Here is an 18,687-nt window from a genome sequence, read left to right on the forward strand (position 1 = left end):
GACATTTGTTGGGATATTGGCATGGGACATTTCTGAGGATATTGGCGTGAGACATTTCTGAGGATATTGGCGTTGGATCATTTCTGAGGATATTGGCGTGAGACATTTCTGAGGATATTGGCATGGGACATTTCTGAGGATATTGGCGTTGGATCATTTCTGAGGATATTGGCGTGAGACATTTCTGAGGATATTGGCATGGGACATTTCTGAGGATATTGGCGTTGGATCATTTCTGAGGATATTGGCGTGGGACATTTGTGAGGATATTGGCGTGGGACATTTCTGAGGATATTGGCATGGGACATTTCTGAGGATATTGGCGTGAGACATTTGTAAGGATATTGGCGTGGGACATTTGTGAGGATATTGGCGTGGGACATTTGTGAGGATATTGGCGTGGGACATTTCTGAGGATATTGGCATGGGACATTTCTGAGGATATTGGCGTGAGACATTTGTAAGGATATTGGCGTGGGACATTTCTGAGGATATTGGCGTGGGACATTTCTGAGGATATTGGCGTGAGACATTTCTGAGGATATTGGCGTGAGACATTTCTGAGGATATTGGCGTGAGACATTTCTGAGGATATTGGCGTTGGATCATTTCTGAGGATATTGGCGTTGGATCATTTCTGAGGATATTGGCGTGAGACATTTCTGAGGATATTGGCATGGGACAATTCTGAGGATATTGGCATGGGACAATTCTGAGGATATTGGCGTGAGACATTTCTGAGGATATTGGCGTGGGACAATTCTGAGGATATTGGCATGAGACAATTCTGAGGATATTGGCGTGAGACATTTCTGAGGATATTGGCGTGGGACAATTCTGAGGATATTGGCGTGGGACATTTCTGAGGATATTGGCGTGAGACATTTCTGAGGATATTGGCGTGGGACATTTCTGAGGATATTGCCGTGGGACATTTCTGGGGATATTGGCGTGAGACATTTCTGAGGATATTGGCGTGGGACATTTCTGAGGATATTGGCGTGGGACATTTCTGAGGATATTGGCGTGAGACATTTCTGAGGATATTGGCGTGAGACATTTCTGAGGATATTGGCGTTGGATCATTTCTGAGGATATTGGCGTGAGACATTTCTGAGGATATTGGCATGGGACAATTCTGAGGATATTGGCATGGGACAATTCTGAGGATATTGGCGTGAGACATTTCTGAGGATATTGGCGTGGGACATTTCTGAGGATATTGCCGTGGGACATTTCTGAGGATATTGCCGTGGGACATTTCTGGGGATATTGGCGTGAGACATTTCTGAGGATATTGGCGTGGGACATTTCTGAGGATATTGGCATGAGACATTTCTGAGGATATTGGCGTGGGACATTTCTGAGGATATTGGCGTGGGACATTTCTGAGGATATTGGCGTGGGAACTTTTTCAAGGATATTGGCGTGGGAACTTTTTCAAGGATATTGGCGTGGGATTGTTAATTAAGACTACTTACACACCAGGACGTTGCGTTTAGGGGACGTTATAGGGCACATAACGTGCCCCTAACGCAACGCCTGGTGCTCTCTGATGTGGACGTCAGAGTGAGCCGCGTTGTGCAGCTCACTCTGGCATCCGTGATGCCGTGATGCGTACTCTTGGACGCATGCGGCATCACGTGGTCCCGCCCGGCCAATCGCCGCACAGAGCGGCCGCTCCAGCAAGTAAACACTGCACGTCACACCGTGCAGTGAATATTAATTAGCCATGTGCCTGGCCGCTCTCCACTCCTCCCCAACACTACTGAGCATGTGTGCACAGTCCAACGCGGCTGAGCCGCGCATAACGCACAGCATGCAGCACTCTCAACGGATGTGCTGCGTTACAATGTAACACAACGTGGGCACTGTGAACAGCCCATTGATTTTTCATTACTGTGCGGTGGGGCTGCATTACAGGGTGCTCTAACGTGTGCCTGTAACGTCTTAATGTGAAAGCAGCCTAAAAGTAAGTATTTCTGGTTAATAAAGGATGTTACCAGAGGTGTGGAGTAGCCCTTTGTCCATGGTATAGACAGGATTTGGAGGAGAGGGGGGGTGCTTCACCTCTGTTCTGCTTGCATGTTACAGTAGAAAGCTTGCTGGTGATGGATGGATGGAGAAGGCTTGCTGGCGATAGATAGCTGGAGAAGATGGCATAGAGTCTGTATGCGTATGTATTCGGTATGTGCATGGAGTGTGTATGTGCATGGAGTGTGTATGTGCATGGAGTGTGTATGTGCATGGAGTGTGTATGTGCATGGAGTGTGTATGTGCATGGAGTGTGTATGTGCATGGAGTGTGTATGTGCATGGAGTGTGTATGTGCATGGAGTGTGTATGTGCATGGAGTCTGTATGTGCATGGGGTCGGTATGGAGTGTGTATATGTATGGAGTGTGTATATGCATGGAGTGTGTATATGCATGTGCATGGAGTGTGTATCTGCATGGAGTGTTAATATGCAATGAGTGTGTATGCTTTTCCTGTGTTAGCATGTATTTCTTCTCACAGCCCAGGGACATACAGAAAGAATAATAGGCTACCTCTCTCCATAGTTGGATGATTGTGATCCCCACAGAATAATAAAAATAATTAAATGTATAATAATTACATACGTTCCCAGACAGGACAATATGTGCCTGGAGTCTGTATGCGCCTGGAGTTTGTATGCGCCTGGAGTCTGTATGCGCCTGGAGTCTGTATGCGCCTGGAGTCTGTATGCGCCTGGAGTCTGTATGCGCCTGGAGTCTGTATGTGCATGTGGTCGGTATGGGCATGGAGTCTGTATGGGCATGGAGTCTGTATGGGCATGGAGTCTGTATGGGCATGGAGTCTGTATGGGCATGGAGTCTGTATGGGCATGGAGTCTGTATGCTCATCCTGTGTTAGCATGCACAGCCCAGAGACATACAGGAGGGATAATAGGCTTTCCCTCGCCATAGTGGGATTATTGTGATCCCTAGAGAAAAATAAGAATTATTACATTTATAATGATTACATACGTTCCCAGGCAGGACAATATGTGCATGGAGTTTGCATGTGCCTGGAGTTGGTATGTGCATGGAGTCAGAATAATCGTGATTTTCAGTGAACAATAAGGGCTTGATTCACTAACCTGTGCTAAGTGTTAGCGCGGGAGCGAAAAGCGAGTTTTCCCACGGTATGCGCCCATGCGTGCGAAATTGTGTGCGCAAAGTTTTGTGCGATCAAAGCATAGCGCTGCACGGTGCGTGCTAAGCATCGCATCGCGGTGCAAGCAAACGTCGCACCCGAACCGTCGCTATGCTTTGCGCGCAATCACTAACTGCTTTGGACGTGCAAACTACTTAGCACCCTAGTCTGCGCGTCCAAAGCCTTAAGACGTGCTCAGTTAGCACCGGTTAGTGAATGGTGCCCTACGAATGATGACACATATTGTACTGGAATAGAAACATAGAATAATCAGAATGATAGTCCCGGTGATTATACAGGATAGGTTATAAGAGAAGGGCTGTCTGAGGTCAGGTTAGGCGCAGGTGAAAGGCACACCGGGGAAGGCAGAACGATAACAATTAGCACTAGCGTTTTGTGGCGGTATATTTTTTTTGTTGTACATTTTTTTTTTGCGATTTTGAGTGATCGCGATTAGAGGGTATTTACATTACAATTGTGGTCACTTAACAAATCGTGATAAATCGTATGCGCAGCGTTTGTGTTTACAGCGAATTGCCGGTGATCGCTGCTCATATACTGTACACATTACACTAGTGCTGTAAAAAGTGCCAGTGATCGCTGGCGATTCATCGATTAACGGTTAATGGCCGCTAATCGCCCCGGTGTGAATGTTTATTGGAAATCCGAGAATCGTTTCTATTCTGAAGCACTCACATTAGTGCCAGAATCCTGAGCACACAGCGCCCCCTAGCTGCAGAGCTGCAGATTTTCTCACTGCTGCACTTTCCGGCAGCACGGTGGCATGGTCTTGCCTTGCAGCGCTGGGTCCCCGGTTTGTATCCCAGCCAGGGCACTATCTGCACAGAATGTGTATGCTATTCCCTTGACTGTGTGGGTTTCCTCTGGGCACTCCGGTTTCCTCACACACCACAAAACTATACAGATAAGTGAATTGTCTTCCCTCTAAATTGGCTCCAGACTACGATACATACACTACACAATACATACATAGACATATGACTATGGATTAGACTGTGAGCTCCTCTGAGGGCAGTCAGTGACATGACTATGTACTCTGTAATGTGCTGCAGGAGATGTCACTGCTATATAAATACATAATAATAATATGGGAGGACATTACACTATGACTATGGTAGGATTAGAGTGTGAGCTCCTCTGAGGACAGTCAGTGACATGACTATGTACTCTGTAATGTGCTGCAGGAGATGTCACTGCTATATAAATACATAATAATAATATGGTAGGACATTAGGCTATGACTATGGTAGGATTAGAGTGTGAGCTCCTCTGAGGACAGTCAGTGACATGACTATGTACTCTGTAATGTGCTGCAGGAGATGTCAGTGCTATATAAATACATAATAATAATATGGTAGGGCATTAGACTATGACTATGGTAGGATTAGATTGTGAGCTCCTCTGAGGACAGTCAGTGACATGACTATGTACTCTGTAAAGTGCTGCAGGAGATGTCAGTGCTATATAAATACATAATAATAATATGGTAGGACATTAGACTATGACTATGGTAGGATTAGAGTGTGAGCTCCTCTCAGGACAGTCATTGACATGACTATGTACTCTGTAATGTGCTGCAGGAGATGTCAGTGCTATATAAATACATAATAATAATATGGTAGGACATTAGACTATGACTATGGTAGGATAAGAGTGTGAGCTCCTCTGAGGACAGTCAGTGACATGACTATGTACTCTGTAAAGTGCTGCGGAAGATGTCAGTGCTATATAAATACATAATAATATGGTAGGACATTAGACTATGACTATGGTAGGATTAGAGTGTGAGCTCCTCTCAGGACAGTCATTGACATGACTATGTACTCTGTAATGTGCTGCAGAAGAAGTCAGTGCTATATAATTACATAATAATAATATGGTAGGACAGACTATGACTATGGTAGGATTAGAGTGTGATCTCCTCTGAGGACAGTCAGTGACATGACTATGTACTCTGTAATGTGCTGCAGGAGATGTCAGTGCTATATAAATACATAATAATAATATGGTAGGACATTAGACTATGACTATGGTAGGATTAGAGTGTGAGCTCCTCTCAGGACAGTCATTGACATGACTATGTACTCTGTAATGTGCTGCAGAAGAAGTCAGTGCTATATAAATACATAATAATAATATGGTAGGACATTAGACTATGACTATGGTAGGATTAGAGTGTGATCTCCTCTGAGGACAGTCAGTGACATGACTATGTACTCTGTAATGTGCTGCAGAAGATGTCAGTGCTATATAAATACATAATAATAATATGGTAGGACATTAGACTATGACTATGGTAGGATTAGAGTGGGAGCTCCTCTGAGGACAGTCAGTGACATGACTATGTACTCTGTAATGTGCTGCAGGAGATGTCAGTGCTATATAAATACATAATAATAATATGGTAGGACAGACTATGACTATGGTAGGATTAGAGTGTGATCTCCTCTGAGGACAGTCAGTGACATGACTATGTACTCTGTAATGTGCTGCAGAAGATGTCAGTGCTATATAAATACATAATAATAATATGGTAGGACATTAGACTATGACTATGGTAGGATTAGAGTGTGAGCTCCTCTCAGGACAGTCATTGACATGACTATGTACTCTGTAATGTGCTGCAGAAGAAGTCAGTGCTATATAAATACATAATAATAATAATAATATGGTAGGACATTAGACTGACTATGGTAGGATTAGACTGTGAGCTCCTCGGGGGACAGTCAGTGACATGACTATGTACTCTGTACAGTGCTGCAGAAGATGTCAGTGCTGTATAAATACATAATAATAATATGGTAAGACTTTACACTATGACTATGGTAGGATTAGACTGTGAGCTCCTCTGAGGACAGTTAGTGACATGACTATGTACTCTGTAATGCGCTGCAGGAGATGTCAGTGCTATATAAATACATAATAATAATATGGTAGGACATTAGACTAGGACTATGGTAGGATTAGAGTGTGAGCTCCTCTGAGGACAGTTAGTGACATGACTATGTACTCTGTAATGCGCTGCAGGAGATGTCAGTGCTATATAAATACATAATAATAATATGGTAGGACATTAGACTATGATTATGGTAGATTTAGATTGTGAGCTCTTCTGAGGGACAGTTAAAGGGAACCTTAACTGAGAGGGATATGGATATTTCCTTTTAAACCTTACCAGTTGCTTGGCAGTCCTGCTGCAGTAGTGGCTGAATCACACACCTGAAACAAGCATGCAGCTAATCCAGTCTGATTTCAGTCAGAGCACCTGATCTGCATGCTTGTTCAGGGGCTGTGGCTAAAAGTATTACAGACACAGGATCGGCAGGAGAGTCAGGCAACTGGTATTATTTTAAAAGGCCATATCCTCCTCAGTTTAGGTTCCCTTTAAGTGACAACACAAAATACTCTGTACAACACTGCAGAAGATGTTATCACTTTATAAATAATAATGATAATTATCCTGTGCACACAGCGCCCCCTGGCTGCATATCTGCAGATTATCACTGAACCCTGTGCACACAGCGCCCCCTGGCTGCATATCTGCAGATTATCACTGAATTCTGTGCACACAGCGCCCCCTGGCTGCATATCTGCAGATTATCACTGAATCCTGTGCACACAGCGCCTCCTGGCTGCAGATCTGCAGATTATCACTGAATCCTGTGCACACAGCGCCCCCTGGCTGCATATCTGCAGATTATCACTGAACCCTGTGCACATAGCGCCCCCTGGCTGTGGATCTGCAGAGTTTCTCGAGCACCCATTGATATGAGTACCAATCTGGCTGTAATTATGAATAAGTGTGTTCCAAGCATCTCTCATGTCTATAAATAGCTGAGGAAATGCGCTGAGATCTGGTTATAAATACGATATATAAATAATGCACTCTGCTGAACAGAGGTCCCGGTGACATTAACTACATTAAGGCTACTTTCACAGTGGGAGGTTACAGGCGAACGTTAGAGCAGCCTGTAACGCTCCCCACCACACAGCAATCTAACTGCAATGTGCTGTTCACAGTGCCCACGTTGCGTTACATTGTAACGCAGCACGTTCAAAAAAAAGTGCTGCATGCTGTACGTTATACGCGGCCAAGCTGCGTTAGACTGTTTGCACATGCTCAGTAATGTTGGAGGAGGAGGTCTCCCCTCCTCCATGGCCAGCCACATGGCTAAATAATATTCACTGCACTCAGTGATGTGCAGTGTTTACTTCCTGGAGCGCCACTCTGTGCGACCTACAATGTCCCCTAAAACGCAACGTCCTGGTGGGAAAGAGGCCTAAGACTGCTCCACGCCAATGGGCACGATGCCAGCCCCAGGTCCGCTTAACGCCAATTGCTACCAGAGAAGCCAATCAATCTAGAGGACAGACACGACCTGGCCCTCCACCCCTACCCTGTGCTACCAGAGAAGCCACTCAATCCAGAGGACAGACATGTCCCGGCCATCCACCCCACATTGTGATGATGCCACCTGATGGGCTGGTGTAATGGTATGTGCATTGCAAGGCTGTACAGGGACAGACATTGATTAAATTAAGAACATATCTCCATTCACAAGACCTGCAGATCAATGAGGATCACCAGAGAACAGCGACCTGCTGATCAGCACTGCCACAATCTGCCCACAGACCCGGCAACCGTCCATCGCTTACATCAAATGATAGAACCTGGAGCCATCGCCAGAGAACAGTGACCTGCTGATCAGCACTGCCACAATCTGCCCACACACCCGGCAACCGTCCATCACTTACATAAAGTGATTGAACCTGGAGCCATCACCAGAGAACAGCGACCTGCTGATCAGCACTGCCACAATCTGCCCACAGACCCGGCAACCGTCCATCGCTTACATCAAATGATAGAATCTGGAGCCATCGCCAGAGAACAGCGACCTGCTGATCAGCACTGCCACAATCTGCCCACACACCCGGCAACCGTCCATCACTTACATAAAGTGATTGAACCTGGAGCCAGTAGATCAAGGGGAACTGAAGTAAGAGGTATACGGAGGCTGCCATATTTATTTCCTTTTAAACAATACCAGTTGCCTGGCAGCCCTGCCGGTCTATTTCTCTGCAGTAGTATCTGAATAACACCAGAAACAAGCATGCAGCTAGTCTTGTCAGATCAGACTTATAAGTCTGAACCACTGAAACACCTGATCTGCTGCATGCTTGTTCAGGGGCTATGGCTAATAGTATTAGAGGCAGAGGATCGTCAGGGCTGCCAGGCAACTGGTATTGCTTAAAAGGAAATAAACATGACAGCCTCCATATACCTCTCTCTTCAGTTCCCCTTTAATGTGGATCAGGACGGTGGCTGTGCTGCACTGATTATTACAGAGGACAGCAGAGCCACGCCAGTCTGCAGAAACCCATCTATAAGAGCCCATTTCCACCAGCGTTTAGGATATGAGGTGATCACCGCATCGCCTCGCATCCCCTCCGCAGGTACTTCCTGTGGCGTTCCGTACAACCGGATGCGGCGTCCTGCGACTTCCCGTCGGTGGCTGTGGGGACTCGGATGTGTGCCACGGAAAACTGCAGCATGCTATCCATATTTCCCCCGCTTCGCATCGCGCCGGATCGCGTAGGATAATTGGCATCAGTGGAAACGACTCCACTGGGGTGAATTGGTTGCAGTTTCTTTGCGTTGCGATGCGGAGCAGCCCTAATGGTAACATGACCGATTGCTTGTGGTACCTCATAGCACAAAATACTCCATTATCACCTACAAATACTTCATGACGTTGTAAATGGCGATCATCCCATAAAGGACGTGGAAACTATGGGCCCTTTCCAACCGAAAATAAAGAGTTTTGTGATTCCTATGTTATTGCAGTGCCCTTGCAATCGCAGCAATCCGAAAATGTGATCGCAGCCAGCGCATATGCTCCTGAGGCTAGGTGCACACATAGCAGAAACGCTAGCGTTGCGGGAAATACTGTGTTTTTTCCCAGGGCTGTGGAGTCGGCGTTGGAGTCGAGGAGTCGGAGTCGGGGCAATTTTGGGCAACCGGAGTCGTTGATTTCAGAAACTGAAGAGTCGGAGTCGGATGATTTTTGTACAAAATCCACATCCCTGTTAAGTATTAGACTAAGGAGTCGGCGTTGGAGTCGGAGTCGTGATTTCATAAACAGACGTCGGAGTCGGAAGATTTTTGTAGCGACTCCACAGCCCTGTTTTTTCCGCTAATGGAAGTCTATGGGCTGCAGGTAAAAATATGCATATAAGAAACACACGTGTTTTCAGAAGCGCTGGTATTGTTGCATAATATGCAAAAACGCATCAAAAACGCACAGAATGGAAGTCAAGGGAACGCAATGAACATGCATTTTTCATGAGTTTTCCGTGCGTTTTTATAGGCGTTTTTACCCCCAAAAATTGTTTTGTGATGTATTTCCGCTTCCTGTTGTCTTCCTGGTGATTTCCATAAATGGAAATATAAAACGCATGAAAAACACATATGCGTTTTAGATATGCGAACCGCAAACGCATTTAAAAACACGCAACATGCTTGAAAAAACGTATATGCGGTAAAACCCCCCAAACAAAAAAACCCAAAAACACAGCAAAAACGCACTAAAAATGCACACTACATAAAGTGAAAACATGACATAAAACGCAGCCTTTTATGTTATGTTATTTGTGCACCGAGCCTTAAGGCAGCGAAAACCACCCTGCAAAGCAGTTTTCCCATACGTGGATTTCCAGACGCTATTACCATCTATGAGTGTGAGATATGTGGCTAGTGTGCTTCGCACACTCACAAGACGCACACAAGTTGTAATCAGTGTGAACCCTGCTTGAGGCAATGAGAAGAAGGATGGGCTGCCTGAGATTCTGCTTGTAATTTACAAATACAAATAATTAAAAAAACAAAAAGGCTTTAATTAAAATGGTGAGAGGAAAAAGTGAGAGATCTGTATAAGTGAGGACTGGTGCGTACCTAGAGTGCTTCTGAGCGCTTCGCAAAATGCGAGTGCTTTGAAGAGCGCTTGGCTAATGTATGTGAATGGGATGGAGCACACCAGAGCGATGTGATTTTCTCCCGAACGCAGAAACGCGGGTCCTGCAGCATTTCTGCTGATTTCTGAGGCGATTCTGCCTCAAGTTTAAATAGAGGAAAGTGGAAAATCGCTTTAAAAAGCGCTAGAACAAGCATTTTTTTTTAACGAAAGCTGTTCAGTTACAGCTCCACACCAAAATGCTCCAAAAATCGCCAGGCATAGCTAGAAAATCACTAGGCACATGCCTAGAATTGCCTAGAAAAATCACTTCTAAAAACGCTGAGCGTCTGCGATGACGCTAGTGCTTTGAGGTGTGCACCAGTCCTAAAACGCGTAGACACAGTACGGACACACATAGCGGGGGGAAGGGGGGGGGGTATCGGAGTGTTTCCTTAGAAGAATCGGGAGGTTACTGATTTTATCTGAGAAACAAAAAGACATGTTTCCCCAACCATCCATTAAACATGAATTTGGGTTGTGAATATGAAGACCGCTAATATATAAATCAATTAAAAATGTTTTTTATTAATTATTTTTGTCACTGTGGGATGATGAAAAATAGCAACGTCCAGTTCTAATCTCACCCAAAAGAGAAACAGAATATTAAAAATAAAAATTCCTGGGACATAACCGAAATATTTCTAGCAACCTAACCAAAAAATCTTCAGACTCATGAAAACATCTCCAGACTCATAACCAAAATACATCTCCAGACTCATAACCATAACCTCTCCAGAATCATAACCAAAACATCTCCAAAGTCATAACCATAACCTCTCCAGAATCATAACCAAAACATCTCCAAAGTCATAACCGAAACATCTCCATACTTAAACCGAAACATCTCCGAACGCAACCAAAAACATCTCCAGACTCATAACCAAAACATCTCCAAAGTCATAACCGAAACATCTCCGAACGCAACCAAAAACATCTCCAGAATCATAACCAAAACATCTCCAAAGTCATAACCGAAACATCTCCAGGCTCCTAACCATAACATCTCCAAACGCAACCAAAAATATCTCCAGACTCATAACTAAAACATCTCCAGAACCATCTCCAGACTCATAACCGAAACATCTCCAAAGTCATAACCATAACCTCTCCAGAATCATAACCAAAACATCTCCAAAGTCATAACCGAAACATCTCCATACTTAAACCGAAACATCTCCGAACGCAACCAAAAACATCTCCAGAATCATAACCGAAACATCTCCAGAGTCATAACCGAAACATCTCCAGGCTCCTAACCATAACATCTCCAAACGCAACCAAAAATATCTCCAGACTCATAACTAAAACATCTCCAGAACCATCTCCAGACTCCTAACCAAAACATCTCCAGACTCATAACCAAAACATCTCCAGACTCCTAACCATAACATCTCGAAATGCAACCAAAACATCTCCAGACTCCTAACCATAACATCACAACTCGAAATGCAACCAAAACATCTCCAGACTCCTAACCATAACATCTCGAAATGCAACCAAAACATCTCCAGACTCATAACCAAAACATCTCCAGACTCCTAACCAAAACATCTCCAGACTCCTAACCAAAACATCTCCAGACTCCTAACCAAAACATCTCCAGACTCATAACCAAAACATCTCCAGACTCATAACCAAAACATCTCCAGACTCATAACCAAAACATCTCCAGACTCCTAACCAAAACATCTCCAGACTCCTAACCAAAACATCTCCAGACTCCTAACCAAAACATCTCCAGACTCCTAACCAAAACATCTCCAGACTCCTAACCAAAACATCTCCAGACTCATAACCGAAACATCTCCAAAGTCATAACCAAAACATCTCCAGACTCATAACCAAAACATCTCCAAAGTCATAACCAAAACATCTCCAGACTCATAACCGAAACATCTCCAGACTCATAACCGAAACATCTCCAGAACCATCTCCAGACTCATAACCAAAACATCTCCAGACTCATAACCAAAACATCTCCAGACTTATAACCAAAACATCTCCAGACTCATAACCAAAACATCTCGAAATGCAACCGAAACATCTCCAGACTCATAACCGAAACATCTCCAGACTCATAACCGAAACATCTCCAGACTCATAACCAAAACATCTCCAGACTCATAACCAAAACATCTCCAGACTCATAACCAAAACATCTCCAGACTCATAACCATAACATCTCCAGACTCATAACCATAACATCTCCAGACTCATAACCATAACATCTCGAAATGCAACCAAAACATCTCCAGACTCATAACCAAAACATCTCCAGACTCATAACCATAACATCTCCAGAACCATCTCCAGACTCATAACCGAAACATCTCCAAAGTCATAACCAAAACATCTCCAGACTCATAACCAAAACATCTCCAGACTCATAACCAAAACATCTCCAGACTCATAACCAAAACATCTCCAGACTCATAACCAAAACATCTCCAGACTCATAACCAAAACATCTCCAGAACCATCTCCAGACTCATAACCGAAACATCTCCAGACTCATAACCAAAACATCTCCAGACTCATAACCGAAACATCTCCAGACTCATAACCAAAACATCTCCAGACTCATAACCAAAACATCTCCAGACTCATAACCAAAACATCTCCAGACTCATAACCAAAACATCTCCAGATTCATAACCAAAACATCTCCAGAATCATAACCAAAACATCTCCAGAGTCATAACCAAAAAAGCTCCAGACATAAAGAAAACATCTCCAGAAACATAACCGAACCATCACCAGAGTCATAACCAAAACATTTCCATATACAGTTGATTAGCTGAAACATCTTTAGAAATATAACCAAAAAACCTCCAGGGACAAAAGTTCCTCTCTCTATGGATAAGATACTGGGGGGGGGGGGGGGGGGGTCAGATTGCTTTCTTTAACCCTAGAAAGCTAACTGGTTGCAGGGAACATCTGCCCCTGCTGTATAGGAGAGCCCTGGACTGCCCTTCAGGTATGGATAGAGGCAGGGGGTATCTAGAGCCAGACAATCTACTGGAGGCATCTGCCCCTGCTGCTGTACAGGAGTCCCCCGGACTGTCCTGCAGGTATGGATGGAGGCAGGGGGTATCTAGAGCCAGACAATCTACTGGAGGCACCTGCCCCTGCTGCTGTACAGGAGTCCCCAGGACTGTCCTGCAGGTATGGATGGAGGCAGGGGGTATCTAGAGTCAGACAATCTACTGGAGGCACCTGCCCCTGCTACACAGGAGAGCCCCGGACTGCCCTTCAGGTATGGATGGAGGCAGGGGGTATCTAGAGCCAGACAATCTACTGGAGGCACCTGCCCCTGCCGTATAGGAGAGCCCCGGACTGCCCTTCAGGTATGGATGGAGGCAGGGGGTATCTAGAGCCAGACAATCTACTGGAGGCACCTGCCCCTGCTGCTGTACAGGAGTCCCCAGGACTGTCCTGCAGGTATGGATGGAGGCAGGGGGTATCTAGAGTCAGACAATCTACTGGAGGCACCTGCCCCTGCTACACAGGAGAGCCCCGGACTGCCCTTCAGGTATGGATGGAGGCAGGGGGTATCTAGAGCCAGACAATCTACTGGAGGCACCTGCCCCTGCTACACAGGAGAGCCCCGGACTGTCCTGCAGGTATGGATGGAGGCAGGGGGTATCTAGAGCCAGACAATCTACTGGATGCACCTGCCCCTGCTGCTGTACAGGAGTCCCCAGGACTGTCCTGCAGGTAAAGCCAGACAATCTACTGGGGGCATCTGCCCCTGCTTCTGCACAGGAGTCCCCCGGACTGTCCTGCAGGTATGGATGGAGGCAGGGGGTATCTAGAGCCAGACAATCTACTGGAGGCATCTGCCCCTGCTGCTGTATAGGAGAGCCCCGGACTGTCCTGCAGGTATGGATGGAGGCAGGGGGTATCTAGAGCCAGACAATCTACTGGGGGCATCTGCCCCTGCTGCTGTACAGGAGAGCCCCGGACTGCCCTGCAGGTATGGATGGAGGCAGGGGGTATCTAGAGCCAGACAATCTACTGGAGGCACCTGCCCCTGCTGCTGTACAGGAGAGCCCCGGACTGCCCTGCAGGTATGGATGGAGGCAGGGGGTATCTAGAGCCAGACAATCTACTGGAGGCACCTGCCCCTGCTGCTGTACAGGAGAGCCCCGGACTGTCCTGCAGGTAGAGTCAGACAATGTATCTGTCCAACATTCTATCCACCAAACACGTCCATACTATGTCCACATCATACCTGTATTATATCCACATTATAACTACATTGTATCCATACTGTATCCACATTATATCCCCACTGTATCCACAATACAACTACATTAAATCCACATTATATCCACATTATAACAAACACAACTTGCTGAACTTACTAAATAGTGCTGGGTTTGGGGTTTGCAGCGATCCTAGGACATCGGCCGACTTATTTCTGGGGGTCACAGCCCTTCCTGGGGGTCACAGCCCTTCCTGGGGGTCGCAGCCCTTCCTGGGGGTCGCAGCCCTTCCTGGGGGTCGCAGTAGTTCTGGAGGTTGCAGCTCCTTCTGGGGTTCGCAGTAATTTCCGGGGGTCGCAATAGTTTTTTTTTTTTTTTTTGGGGGGGGGGGGGGGTCACAGCTCTTCCTGGGGGTCGCAGTAATTTTTTGTTGGGTCACAGTGGTTTCTGGGGGTCGCAGCCCTTCCTGGGGGTCGCAGAGGGATAATTCCTTTCTGGCGGCTCAGAGGAGAATCCAGCCTAATCCAAGTTCCAATCGGCAGAGAGGCTGCAGGTCCCGGAGGGGGTATTGGGGGGGCTGCAGGTCCGGGGGGCGGATTGGAGGGCTGCAGGGGGTCAGCTGGTGAAGGTCAGCAGAGATGGGGGACCAGCAGGGCAGAGATCGGAGGCAGCCCGGGGATGCAGCGTGCAGCCGTCTCTCTGCTTCTCCAACATCCTCAATGAGCCGACTGAGAATAGCAAGAAAGCCTCACTCCTCATACAGCCCTCCCCCTGCTCCTATAGGTCGGGGCTGCACCTGAGGTGGGGGACAGGGGGGCTGCTGTCACTGAGGGGGGCAGGGGGTGCTGTCAGTGAGAGGGGCAGGGGGCTGCTGTCACTGAGGGGGTGCTGTCAGTGAGGAGGGAAGGGGGCTGCTGTCAGTGAGGGGGTGCTGTCAGTGAGGGGGTGCTGTCAGTGAGGGGGGCAGGGGGGGGGGCTGTCAGTGAGGAGGGAAGGGGGGTGCTGTCAGTGAGGGGGTGCTGTCAGTGAGGGGGGCAGGGGGCTGCTGTCAGTGAGGGGGTGCTGTCATCGAGGGGGGCAGGGGGTGCTGTCAGTGAGGAGGGAAGGGGGCTGCTGTCAGTGAGGGGGTGCTGTCAGTGAGGGGGTGCTGTCAGTGAGGGGGGCAGGGGGTGCTGTCAGTGAGGGGGTGCTGTCAGTGAGGGGGGCAGGGGGCTGCTGTCAGTGAGGGGGTGCTGTCAGTGAGGGGGGCAGGGGGGGGGCTGTCAGTGAGGGGGGCAGGGGGGGGGCTGTCAGTGAGGGGGGCAGGGGGTGCTGTCAGTGAGGGGGTGCTGTCAGTGAGGGGGTGCTGTCAGTGAGGGGGTGCTGTCAGTGAGGAGGACAGGGGGTGCTGTCAGTGAGGGGGTGCTGTCAGTGAGGGGGGCAGGGGGTGCAGTCAGTGAGGAGGGCAGGGGGTGCTGTCAGTGAGGGGGTGCTGTCAGTGAGGGGGGCAGGGGGTGCTGTCAGTGAGGAGGACAGGGGGTGCTGTCAGTGAGGGGGTGCTGTCAGTGAGGGGGGCAGGGGGTGCTGTCAGTGAGGGGGTGCTGTCAGTGAGGGGGGCAGGGGGGAGCTGTCAGTGAGGGGGGCAGGGGGGGGGGGGCTGTCAGTGAGTAAATGGGGTGGTATTTCCATAACTCTGGCCAGCATATCAGTCAGGGCAGAAGAGATGCATATAAACCACACCCCTTATATATCTGCATCTGCCAATCAGCAGGACAGGACAGGCTGACTCCTTTATGAACAAATTGTTACTTCTGATAACTGTCATAGGATGTCTTTATACGCTGCTCAAAAAAATAAAGGGCGCACTTAAAGAAAATCTGTAACGAAAAAAACTCCCCTGGGGGGTCCTCACCTCGTGTGGGGGAAGCCTCCGGATCCTATCGAGGCTTCCCCCGTCCTCCTCAGTCCCACAGCGGCGAAAATCTCCCTGGAGCGGCTGCAATGTAAATATTTACCTTCCCGGCTCCAGCGCAGGCGCAGTATCCGCTCTTCCCACGGAGATAGACAGAAATAGCCGATCGCTGTCGGGCCGCTGTGCTGCGCAGGTGCAAGTTTCCTGCAAGTCTCCTGCGCCTGCGTAGTATAGCGGACCTGACAGAGATCAGCTATTTCCGCCTATCTCCGTCAGAAGAGCGGCAACAGCGCCCCTGCTGGAGCCTGGAAAGGTAAATATTGCACAGGCTGCCGGATCTGTCGGGCGGCTGTTCGGAGGGCTGCAGTGAGACCCCCGTGGGACAGAGGAGGACGAGGGAAGCCTCATTAGGATCCAGGGGCTTCCCCCACCCGAGGTGAGTACCCCCAGGGGACGTTTTTCTTTTTACAGTGTCTCTTTAACTACCTAAAGACCGCCCCCCTGCCAATGGGCGTGGCTGCGGCAGCGGCGGCCTCAGGACCAATTGGCAGTAATTCCTGGGGCTGGCTACTGCAGGAGATCACATGCAGGCTGCGCGCACATCTCCTGCTTGAGGGGCGGAGCTCCACCCTGCCTTCAGTCTCCGAGCAGTGATCGCCGCTCAGGAGTCTGTTAGACGGCGAAAGCGCCATCTTTTCAGTTAGTACAGCGCTGTGATCTGCAGCAGCGTTGTACTGGGGACAGGCATGTGACACGGCTGTCCCCCTGGGGCAGAAGAGAGTGATTGGCTCTCATAGGCAGAAGCCTGTGACAGCCGATCGCCAGGATTGGCTGGCTGGGGGGAGGGAGGGGATTAAAAAAATAAAATAACAGAAATAGTAAAAAATATTCAAAAAATAATACCATAAATATTTGTAAAAAAATAAAAATAAACAAAAGGGGGCCGATCAGACCCCACCAAGAGAGAGCTCTGTTGGTGGAAAGAAAAGGGGGGAGGGAAATCACTTGTGTGCTGTGTTGTGTGGCTCTGCAGCTTGGCCTTAAAGGACAACTGTAGTGAAAGATATATGGAGGCTGTCATATTTACTACAGCCCTCCATGTGCTCGCCAGAGGTAGCCTGACGCGTACGTACAAAAAGGGCGCCTGGACAAAAAGGGCGTGGGGTGTAAACGCTAATTAACAATTAATTTTTAATAGCGTTTATAAAAATAGTGTGCTATATTTCGTTTACAAATAATGTTTAACAAATTTATAAATCATTAAATAATGTTTATGAAATCGGAAATTGTGAAAACGTTAATCTTCCCTGTTTCAAAAGTTAAACTTATAATTACGTTTATTAAAAAAACAATAATATATGTTTAATTGTTATAATTGTATATTATTGTGAATAACCTTCATTTATGGTTTGTTCTTATAATAAAATCTGAAAATATTCTTTATAACGATGATATAAATATAACTACGTTCGTAATAAGTGTTGTAAAACATTAGTAAGTATTACTAAAATTTTACTAAAACTATACCAAAGCCTACTCTTACACAGAACCCTCCCTGTACCTATCCCTAACCCCTAGACCCCCCTGGTGGTGCCTAAACCTAAGACCCCCCTGGTGGTGCCTAACCCTAAGACTCCCCTGGTGGTGCCTAAACCTAAGACCCCCCTGGTGGTGCCTAACCCTAAGACCCCCCTTTATTATGTGGATAATAATGTTTTACTAATTGTGGATGCAAAAAATATATTGCAATTTACATTACGTACTGATCGCTTTATTTTGTGGATAATAATGTTTTACAAACAGTCAGGGATAAAACTTTAAATAATGTTTTAATTAGTTAAATAAGATAAATATGTTTAGTATTTTTATAAACGTTATTCGGCACGGGTGCATTTTATAAACGTAAATCACCACAAGCACACTTAGAAATCATTAAAAATCTCCGGGCGCCGTTTGTAAACTTTATTTATGTCCTGCGCCCTTTTTTCCTGCTCGGCGCCCATTAAACGTTATTTATTATGAGAGTGAATGGCATTGCCCTTTTTGTCCACTAGCTGCCTGCGCCCTTTTTTCCCGCTTCCAGCCTGACTGCCATTAGGTACTGAGATGAGATCCTCAGACCCCTTGTGAGGGCTGGAACCCACAGGAGCGCTTTTGGCAGCGTTTTGGCAGCGCTGCGATACGCTAGCAGTTTGCCAAAACGCTGGGCTAATGTTAATGGATGGGGCAACTTCCACAGGAGCGTTTGCGTTTCCCAGAAACGCAAACGCAGGACCTGCAGCATTTTGGGAGCGTTAACGCTTCAATGTAAAGTATTGAAACGCTAGCAGAAACGCTCAGCAAAAACTAAACTGAGCGGTTTTGCTAGCGTTTTGCGGT

At 47.1% G+C, this 18,687-nt stretch overlaps 1 protein-coding gene across 1 annotated transcript in view; it reads right to left on the reverse strand.

The window, feature by feature from the left end:
- Positions 1 to 14,749, reverse strand: part of CALCR (calcitonin receptor) — a 653,324-nt gene extending 638,575 nt beyond the window's left edge. Inside the window, exon 1 of the mRNA XM_068238473.1 lies at positions 14,577 to 14,749. The gene's annotated coding sequence lies outside the window, so the exon portion shown is untranslated. The remainder of the gene's footprint in view (positions 1 to 14,576) is intronic.
- Positions 14,750 to 18,687: the final 3,938 nt, after the last annotated feature.

The sequence above is a fragment of the Hyperolius riggenbachi genome, chromosome 5 (genome assembly GCF_040937935.1).
Source record: "Hyperolius riggenbachi isolate aHypRig1 chromosome 5, aHypRig1.pri, whole genome shotgun sequence".
In the NCBI taxonomy this organism is placed as follows: domain Eukaryota; kingdom Metazoa; phylum Chordata; class Amphibia; order Anura; family Hyperoliidae; genus Hyperolius; species Hyperolius riggenbachi.